General features: G+C 36.1%; 1 long non-coding RNA gene across 4 annotated transcripts; it reads left to right on the top strand.

Moving 5' to 3' along the window:
- Positions 1–985: 985 nt before the first annotated feature.
- LOC147505632 (uncharacterized) lies at positions 986–7,948 on the top strand. 4 transcript variants are annotated; one of them, XR_015193424.1, is made up of 3 exons: positions 999–1,909; positions 6,782–6,862; positions 7,176–7,948. It is a non-coding gene; the product is annotated as an uncharacterized LOC147505632 (long non-coding RNA). The 4 variants fall into 4 exon arrangements; XR_015193426.1 differs by lacking the exon at positions 6,782–6,862 and having other exon boundaries at positions 1,009–1,909; positions 7,176–7,257; positions 7,367–7,948; XR_015193425.1 differs by lacking the exon at positions 6,782–6,862 and having other exon boundaries at positions 986–1,909.
- The last annotated feature ends 1,959 nt before the right edge of the window (positions 7,949–9,907 follow it).

Raw genomic sequence — 9,907 nt, 5'->3', positions numbered from 1 at the left:
AATCAAAATGTTGTGGCTGTTGGAGAAAACTCCCATGTGACTTTTCAAACACACTCACATTTTATGTTAGGACTAACATGAAAATTTTAATTTATTTCATGTTGTACATATGTATAGTGGTGTTTGCATATTGGTGTGTGTATGTGTGGTATACACATGCATAATAGTTTTTGTATGTTTATTATGCACATGTATACACATATATAGTATCTGTATATGTGTTATACACATGCATAGTAGTTTTTGCATGTGTGTTGTACACATGCATAGTGGTATTTGCATGTGTATCGAACAACTACTCCAAACTTAAAAATATCACCGACAATAACAATATCAAAAATCAACATAAATCACGCAATTGATTAAGTAACACAAGATTCAAGGATTTGAAAAAATAAAATTCAATTGTTGTTCAATTGTTTGTCGAACCGGTGCTGAAATCGACCCAATTATTTTTCAATTATCAATAATCTATAATTGAAAAATGAGAAGAGTGTTTGTCATAAGAAAATAAAATGTTCTCTTATAGCTTAAATCACTAATCACAATACACAAATCAACTAACTTAAAGATAGAAACAACTATATCTAAAAAAAAATTACAAATTTATAGTTGGAGTTTTTTTTGTTAGATGGAGAAGAAAAGAAATGTTTTCTCATATCTTAAATCACTAATCACAAGTTCACAATGCACAAATCAACTAGTTCAAAGATGGAAACAATTAGATCTCAAAAATATTTTACAAGTTTCTAGTTTGAGTTTTTTTACTAGATGGAGAAAAATGTCATAATTGGTATTAATAAAAAATAACTTGCTAACATCATCCCGAAAATGTCTTTATAGTGAAATTATTAGTGATAGATCCATTTTTGTCATAAAACCGTAATTATCGGTGAACCAAGCCTAAAACCGAAATTATTGGTCGTTTGGGCCTAAATTTGTGAAATGCAACTGACCCCGTGCCAGGTTCACGTTCACGGTTCACCTGGTCTTGACGAATGATGACGCTTTGGGCTTTTTCAATCGTTTGATTCACATGCGACCCTTGCCACTTCCCGATATTGTTTGTTATAACACAGTGATTATGCAACTTTTTAAGGATATGAACTGGCAAGAAAGTGGAGCCTAATGTTATTGCATATAACACCCTTGTAAGGTTGGAAGAGTCGTAGATGTAGAGAAATTGTTTGAAGAGATGCAAACTCATGGGCAAAGTCCAGATACTGTCACATATGGTACATTAATAGAAGGTGTGTGTGCTAATGGTGGACTTTCAAAAGCAGTGGAATTGGTTCGTTTGATGGAAAGCAGGGGGTTGAGACTTGAGAGCCGATGTTGTGATTTGTACCCACTATTATTCACCACATGTGCAAAGACAAGGAACTATTTTACAGCCTTTCTTCAAAAGAGGTGCAGCCAAACACCGTAACCTATAACGTATTGTAAGAGAGATATGTTAGATGATGCTCAAAGCTTGTTGATGGATATGGAAGAGAAGGGTATTGCTCCAGATGACAACACATTGAATATTATAGTTCAAGGATTTCTCATGGAAAAGGATATTCATAAGGCAGTGCAATTTCTGGTTGAAATGGCTAAGAAGGGTATCTCAGTGAATGCAGAAACTACATCAGTGATTCTAGATTTGCTTTTGGCAGATCGACCGAATGATGAAAGTATAGATATACTTCGTAAGTTCTTGTTGAGTGACGAATAAAGGCGTTATATTTTTGTGTTGATCCATGGGTTACATGCTAGAAACTTCTTAAGGAAATTTCGTTTTGAAGATACGTACATACCAATATGATGAGTTTGAATTCCATGTTAACCTACTAGACTTCGAGGATCACTCTCCTTTGCTTTCGTATGGTGGGCTATGATGGGTCTTGGTCTTGGATTTACTCTTCAGGTATTTGATATTTCCCCACCTCTATTCCCTGTTATATTTTTCGTTGTAGGTTATAACTTAGGATGAATCTCATAGGATAAAAGATCTTAGGACCCCTCTGAATTTGATATAACCTCATTTTTCTGTTTGTTTCTGTGGGTCGAGGATTTTGGTCTTCTATATGTCCACACAAACTTTGAAGTTTATATATTCGTTTTCTTTAAAGATTTAAAAACGGTTAGGGTGCATCTTTTGGTGAGGAGATCATGTTTATAAAATATCAGATCCTTTGAGTATGCCTAAAGTTGTCAAAAGAGTGTTGCAAAATTGAAAAACGATGGACCCTTGGAAACTCTTAAACTTGAACAAAATGTTTGGCAAAATTAGACATAGAATTATATGTACAAAAATGTATCAACTTTTTGTGTTATAGATATACTAGAATTTAACCCGTGGCGATACCACTGGATTGTCATTAGGGGTAAATTTAGCGAAATAAATGCATGTCTCATTTTACACTAATTTCTTTGCAAGAAACAATTGCTTACACAAAGACCTTAGCAACTCATGCATTATGCTTAGGATGGCCAATCATTGTTAGCTTTCTACATTTTGTATGTTGCTCCTATTTTATGCGTGCCCAATTTTTTGACTAAGTTCAAATTTTGTTTTGAACGGGGGGGGGGCTCTCACAAATCCTAACTTTATAGCGCATGACTTCCCAAATATATGAAGCAATTACTCCATTATCAATCACGTATTTCCATGCAAAGCCAGATTATAACAGAAAAGGCAGAGAATACAAAAAATTCAACATATATTTAACAACAAAAGAATAAATTAAATTAAAAAAGAAGCTCCTGTTTTGAGAGGGGGTCTATATACCATTCGCTCGTTACTCCAGTGGTTGAACTTTGTATGAGAAGCAACATACTGTCATAACTCCAAGCCACTACCTAAGTCATTACAATATCCCTAAGTTTTGAGGGCGACCAAATTCTTTTAGCTATTGTAGAGTTTTGAGGCCATGCCATTATTTTTAATAGTGTGTACGTTCTTAAGATTCTTAGTTGCGCTTTTGAGTGGGAGAGGAGACACAACTATTGGAAGAAAATGGATGAATAGAACTCAAGATCCACTCCATTGAATGACGATTGATTTCAGAAAAAAAAAAGTATTGACTGCTTTTGATGAATGAATGAAGAGTTCATGGAGGCATAATTTTCATCGCAAGATATGATAGATGCACAAAGTGTTAAGAAAATCTTACGGGTAATCCTTTATTTTCTTAATTGTTAATCTCACTTCACCGTTTGATTATGCTAAAAGTGTCTTCTCCTTGCCCTTGCCCGTGCCCGTCTAATATAACAACTTAAAAAAACCAAGCTATTTTACTTTGAAAGAACCAAAGAACACTGGTTATTAGAACATTTTAATTAAGAATATAAGATGTTACACCTAATTATTTCGAGGTGTTACAATGCTACACATGACACCTTGGTGGCGTATGGGTTGTGGTTCTCTCCAACTTTTTGGCACTTAAAAAAATAAAGAAAGGAAAATCTTAAAGAGATCAGAAAAAATAATTTGTTAAAAAAGAGAGAGAAGAAGCAATGAAGCATGTACATGTATTGCATGCATAGCTAGCTTGCAATAATCCTAATTTGTAAATAAATAAATACTGATCCTAATAGGCTAATAGCACCAATTCCACCGAAGTTTGGGATTGTAAGCATGGTACCCAAAAAATGAAAAGACAGTATTTTCTTTTTTGTTGCAAAAATGCAAGTGTAATTAATACTGTACACTCTTCCAAAACTCATACAACTAATACAGTTCAAAAACTTATCAAAAGAAAGAAAACGACAATTATAGAGAAACTTCTACACTGGGGGAACTCTGTTATATTGAGGGTATTATGAAACACATTCCATTTTTTTAAGAACAACACCGTCTATATATTATTTTCTGGAGATGAATTAACTAATAGACCCTTGCTGCTTGGGAAGAAAGAACCTTTTGCTTTCTAGATGAAATGAGATGATGTTTCGGGATAGAGAAAGGGAGAGAAGACGAAGAAGCCACGAAAGAGATTAACAAAAGTCAATCTCCTTTTAACTACTTTTTCGAGTGATTAGTAAGAGTTTAAGAAAATGAAAACTCCTAAAACATATATTGACTTTAATGCCCATAATTACGATTAGATTATCTCACCATTAGATTTCCCAAAACTATTTTCTCCCTGACCGCTTGATATAAATGCATAAAAAATCAAGCTGCTTTAAAGTAACTTAGCATGCTAAACAGGGACAAAGGTAGAGCATGTACAAAATCCCTCGGGTTAGCACCATTATGGGATTTTGCCGAAATCTTATCCCGCCGAAATCCAAATTGGCAGAGTTTTCATTGCGCCCACAACTATGCACTGAACCATTATGTAAACTAAATACAAATTAATCTTACCTGTTGATGAAGAGGCTTAAAGTGGTGGAGAGAATCGAAATAGATAAATCATGTTAAGAGTTATTATTGAAGAGAAGAAGATAGTGTTGAAGAAGGTTACTAAAAATACTATGGAAAAAGCAACAAAACTCACTAACAACGAAATAATGAGTTTTTTTACCTTAAATTGAGGATTGCATTGCATCTGGAGATCTTTGCACTCAAACATGATAAGGTGAGAAGAAGGGGTGTTATCTTACTGGTTAGGAAGAAGAAAAGGTTATAAGGTATCTTCGTGAGGAAGAGGAAAGAGTGAAAGACGTAGGGTTTTCTTTTTCTTTTGGTAACTAAAAGTGATTTGTTGACCGTAGGATTTCCCAAAACTGCTTTAGATAGGCCGAAGAAGCGAGGGGAGGTACCTTCTATTTGGGCTAGCAGCAAGGTACCTTAATTAATGTCACCTATCAAACTGATCCAAACATAATTATTTTTCATGCCTCTATCAGTTACACCACAATTCCATGTTTACCAAATTTGAAGTTACGGATTTAGACCATATTCCGCATCTTCATCTTTTTCTTTTTTTCCGACAAAAAATTAAGCTCTTATTTCTGTTGGGTCATTTCCTCTAACATCCAATTACTAATAACCAATTTCTATGTAACTCTGTTTTACACCAATTAGTCATTTTGTTTTTCTTCTCACTTGATATTTTTGTGACATATATTGCTTTTAAATATCAGTAAGTATATATAGGACTATTTGGTTGTTTTTAGTAAGACTCTTAGAAGAAAGCGATTGTTTACCGTAGGATCTCCCAAAATTGCTTTTTTCTAACCGCTTGATATAAATGCATAAAAGACCAAGCTGCTTTATTATATAGATGTATGAAATCTAATATTGAACTTGTTTTCGATTGCCAAGTGCTTATTGTTTAATTTGCTGTCAAGATATGTTATGAAATGGGTGTGGAACGTTTATGTTGATGGTTTTAAGATTTAGGGTCTGTTTGGATTTGTTGAGATTTGAGATTTTTGTGAGTAATTGTTATGTGGCTATGCTCCATTATTTATGATTCTAGCTTTCGGTTGGGGGTTTTAAAGATAATATAGATTTGGGTCTAAAATATATTTGTGAATTGAAGTGGTTTAATTTGGAAGTTGAATTGGGTTTTCGTTGAAATATATATTGGATTAACTAGGATTACCCCCTAATTATTTAACTTGACCACAAAGTTAACAGTCAACTCAAGTTCACTTGGATGTGCAGTTTAATTTGTGGGGGGAGGAGGGGGGATGGGGGGTGATCCTATAGTTACCAATAGCGTATAGATGTAAAAATTTGACTCATTAGTATTGGCTTCCTTTGACTATCATAGATTTTAGAATGGATGATTTGCTCAAGGGATGCAACCAATATGTTAAAACACTAATTTTACTGAATAATGTAGTTATGAATGTGTGCAGGACATAACCACAGTATGTAAGAGAAGATAGTTATTAATGGTGATATATGTCATGAGGTTATAACATGTGGTATTGAGTTATCTGAACATCACTAACAGTCCCCCTACTCCTAGAGGATACAAACTTCACCTTTGTTTGAATTTGGTCATGGTGAGTGGTGAGAATTGTTTGCATGGCATGATGTTCCCTTTGCTGGAGCATCCTTCCTCAAACATAGGTCTTAGAGGCTTCGCTGAACCAACCATATACGATTGGGTACTGCATAAGTGACATTTCTGTCCGTTCCGGACTGAAATTTTATTCCGTTCTTCATTGATCCAACCTTTTGATGGCTAACAATAAAGTTTTCCGTGTCGGTAACCACGGTGGTCGTTATGAAGATTTTGGTTATCAAAGGGGGCAGAGCCAAGGGGCGTCAAGGGCACACAGTTGTTCAAACTGAAGTTTAAAAGTACAACTTTGTGAGAGTATGTAATAGTAGAGAAATCTATGGGTCTGTCTTTGTAGTTGCACACATGCACACCCCTGAATCCTGTGCTTCCATTTCTATTCTAATGACAATTGGCAGATATAAGTAAGCTTTTTTCTCATTCTTGAAAGGCAGTGTTTATTTGAAAGATATAAAATTTTGCCAACAAGAACAAGAAAGACTGTTTCACTCTCATGCCTTGCTAAATAGGAGAGAGGAGTACGTCAGCGGAAAGCATGAACACTTGAGTAGGTTTAGGAAAGAGTCAGGATTCAAAACCCAAGTTTGAAGCTCTGAATGAGGAAGTTCGTACTTAAATTTGGCCACCCTTTCAACTAGGGAGGAGATGTTGGTTTCTATTTCTTTGTGCAATTAGGATAGGAAGTGTGGTGTTTGAATATCACTAACACTTGCAGAGGTGCCTCATCAAGCTATTTTCTCTTCCATTTTATGCTAATTGGATTATTGTTCTATTTGGAAGCATATTTACACAGTTTCTATGATGCACGGATACAGGTATGGATACCAATATGGCGACACTGGTATGGGGTACAATATGGCTTTTTTGAAATATTAGGATACGCGTACGGCTTATGGGTACGACTACTGAATATGAATATTTTAAAATATATGTGTATTCTGAAAATTATGTTAGTAGTTCTTTGAGTAAAGTTAGTCATGAACATGTGAAAAACTATTATAGCACATGTCAAAGTCAATACAACTTGAAGCCTCAAGAACAATTTACATTTCAACGGAGTAGAACTATCGGATCAGGTCTATTTCAAGGATTCCAGTACCCTAGAAGTATCCAGTACCCGTATCGGTATCATACCCGATCGATACGGGTGCAATGACATTTTAGGAGTATTTGTGCATCATAGCTCAGTTTGTCTTTTCTTGCTATCAGGCTGTTAATAGGAGGGAAGCAATGCTTGATAAGAGAAAAGGGGTTACTTTGCGTGCAGGAAAAGCTTGCTAGCAAGGAGCTTGTGAGTGATTCTTTTTAGATTAACAATAATATAGTCATATTGTTTTATCGTAATCCTATTGATGCTTCTGTTTCAATATTTCAAACCCTGGCCCTGGGAAATAATGTAGTTAATGGTAAGCCACAGAAGTTGAGATTCAAAGCTGATAGCTAAGCATGAAGCTTTTCTCGAGATGAACAAATTTGAACTAGAAGCAGATGGAGCAGAAACAAATATAAATGGAGGACGAGACGGAGACCAACAAAAGACGGGGTTGTTAATTAAGGGAGGTTGATCTTCAGCAGTGTGAAGAATTGATTCAGGAAAGGGAGCAAGAGACCGATTTACAACTAAGAGTTCTATCTGAGAAGAAGGACAAAACTGAGAAACTAAACTCACTCCATGAAATAGAGAAGAGCCTCACTGCTCCCAAAGAACACATTGAACTGGAGAAGCTTTATATGAAAACTGCCTAATGTGTGCAAACACTCACATACAAGAATTCAACTACTTATTTTTATCTTGTACTTAGTACTGTTCTCCTTCGGCTATTTAATATCTTGGACAATCTTTATATTCTTACGTGTATATTCCAACAGCACCAATTGATTTGTATATATTCATGTATGTATATATCTTCATAAATTTTAAGTTGGCTAGGTTAATGGAAATCAAATTTTCGACTAGCTAATTTTAAGTTGGCTTCACGTCATTAACTTTTTAAATGGCATTGCTTAATTTTTGTTGTTAATTTGTTAAGTTATTGCTGCTAGTTACTTCGTATTTTTCGAAATCTACTGAAACACAACTGTGTGATGATTTTTCCTAATCAAGAAACATAAATATTTTGTTGATGATCAAAGAACAACTAGAAGTATTGAATCAATAAGAAGAAGAGATTTAGAAGATGATGAGTTGAACCACGTTCTTTAATGGCTGTTTACGTATCCTGTGTATAGGAATCCAACTCCAAGCGTAGTTCAACTATTCTATTTATAAGAATAGATGAGGTTTCCCAATTAGTGTTTAACTAAGAGACCGTCTCTTGTTAAGTATCATCTTGATGAATAGATGAGGTTTCCCAATTAGTGTTTAACTAAGAGACCGTCTCTTGTTAAGTCTCATCTTGACTCTTCTAGAAGCCCCATGTTTCCCAAGTCAAATAGGTCTCCTTTATTGACTTAAACAACAGAAAAACATGTTTAGGTTCGGATTGGGAGTTGGAGTTTCAAACTTAGTAGTTCCGGATTTGGTGTTCATAGTCAGGAGTTGGTTCTCCGAGCCTACAACTCGAACTAGATCCGAACCTCCAGTTTTTCGAGCCTACTACTCTAACCGATTCCGAACCTCCAGTTCTCCGAGCCTATTACTCCAACCGGTTCCGAACCTCCAGTTCTCCGAGCCTACAACTTGAACTAGATCCGAACCTCCAGTTTTCCGAGCCTACTACTCTAACAACGTTCCAAACCTCCGGTTCTCGAGCCTACTACTCCAACCGGTTCAAACCTCCAGTTCTCGAGCCTATTCCAACCAATTCGAACCTCCGGTAAGAGGATTTGGACTTTAGGTATGTTCGGTACTTTCTACCCACACCAAGACTATATCCAAGCCTTAAGAAGATACCGCCACGTGTTACATATCTATTTGCTAAAATATGCACACACAGATGCCCCCCTTTTTTTTATTCATGGGTTGTGAATCAAACCCTTAAGGAAAAAGGCTGGATAAAAATGTAATCGACGTCTTACACCTCGATTTTCTCTGTGAAATATATTGGTAAAATTTTGCATTACTTCTGCGCAAGGAACTGTAAATTCGGACCTGCTATGACCATGCCCCGAACCTTGTATTTTAGGCCGAACTTGGTGAAAACCGGTCTTGCCATGCCTTGTGATGATCCGGACTTGGGATTACATTCTGGAACTAAACTTCGTTAAATCCGAACGTGTAGTGCATTGTGATGACCCGGAACTGGTCAGATCAATCCGAGCCTTACCAACTCCACTCTGAGTGTAAGTTAGCATTCCATGTTTCACAAAGATCTGGAACTAAACTTCGTGAAAGCAGCACCTATCATGCTCCGTGTTTACCCGGACTTAAGTTGATTTCTAAATCACCTTGACTCGGAAGTGCAACTTGGAACTGGGCCTGGCGAAACTTGAATTGGGCTTTGCCTAATTGAACTGTTCAACATAACAAAATAAAAGATACCCTTCGCTAACTTGCTCAAAACACCTTCTTCTTTCTTCTTGTTCGTACAGGCTACTCCAAGAAACTCGTTGCTGTCGTCGGTAAGAATTGATTAGTATTTTCCACTGAGTGCGATGCTCATGATTCCAAAGTAAAATGATATCAACAAGCTCCTAACTCTTTTCCTCCAACAGCTCATGTTTCCAACTTAAAGATTCAATTTTTTTTTTTTTAGTATCACCATTAATGAGTGGTTGAAGCTTTTTATCGCCATTGACAAGGTTTGGGAGTTGTGGGATACTGAAAGTAAGTAAGTAAATCACCGGTTCCTTTTATTTCCATACTTGAGTCTCAGAGTAAATGCCTTGGCGTAAATGGTATTGTGATCGTCCCCCGCCGAAACCTCCTCCTGCGCTTATGATAGCAGCTGGCTTATCAGCCCAACAATTTGGAGGTCTGGATGCCCAGTCAATCGCATTCT

This window comes from Coptis chinensis, chromosome 4 (assembly GCF_015680905.1).
Source record: "Coptis chinensis isolate HL-2020 chromosome 4, ASM1568090v1, whole genome shotgun sequence".
Lineage (NCBI taxonomy): Eukaryota > Viridiplantae > Streptophyta > Magnoliopsida > Ranunculales > Ranunculaceae > Coptis > Coptis chinensis.
This window is presented reverse-complemented; position numbering and strand designations above follow the sequence as displayed.